The following is a 222-nucleotide window of genomic DNA, read 5'->3' as shown; positions in this document are numbered from 1 at the left end:
TAAATAACTAAAAATAAATAAAATAAATAAATAAATGAAGGAAAAAAAATGCTGAAATAAAAATAAAGTAAAAGAAAGGGGAGAAAGCTAGAGAGAGACTCACAAGTAGGTTTCTCTACTTAGCCCGAGGGATGCATCATAATATGAGCTTCCCTACTTGACTAGAGAGTCACTCTTACAAGGGTTACTCTACTTGGCTTTAGGGAAAGGGAGACAATTAAA

The sequence above is a fragment of the Macadamia integrifolia genome, chromosome 10 (genome assembly GCF_013358625.1).
Source record: "Macadamia integrifolia cultivar HAES 741 chromosome 10, SCU_Mint_v3, whole genome shotgun sequence".
NCBI lineage: Eukaryota > Viridiplantae > Streptophyta > Magnoliopsida > Proteales > Proteaceae > Macadamia > Macadamia integrifolia.
Note: the sequence above shows the minus strand (reverse complement) of the source record.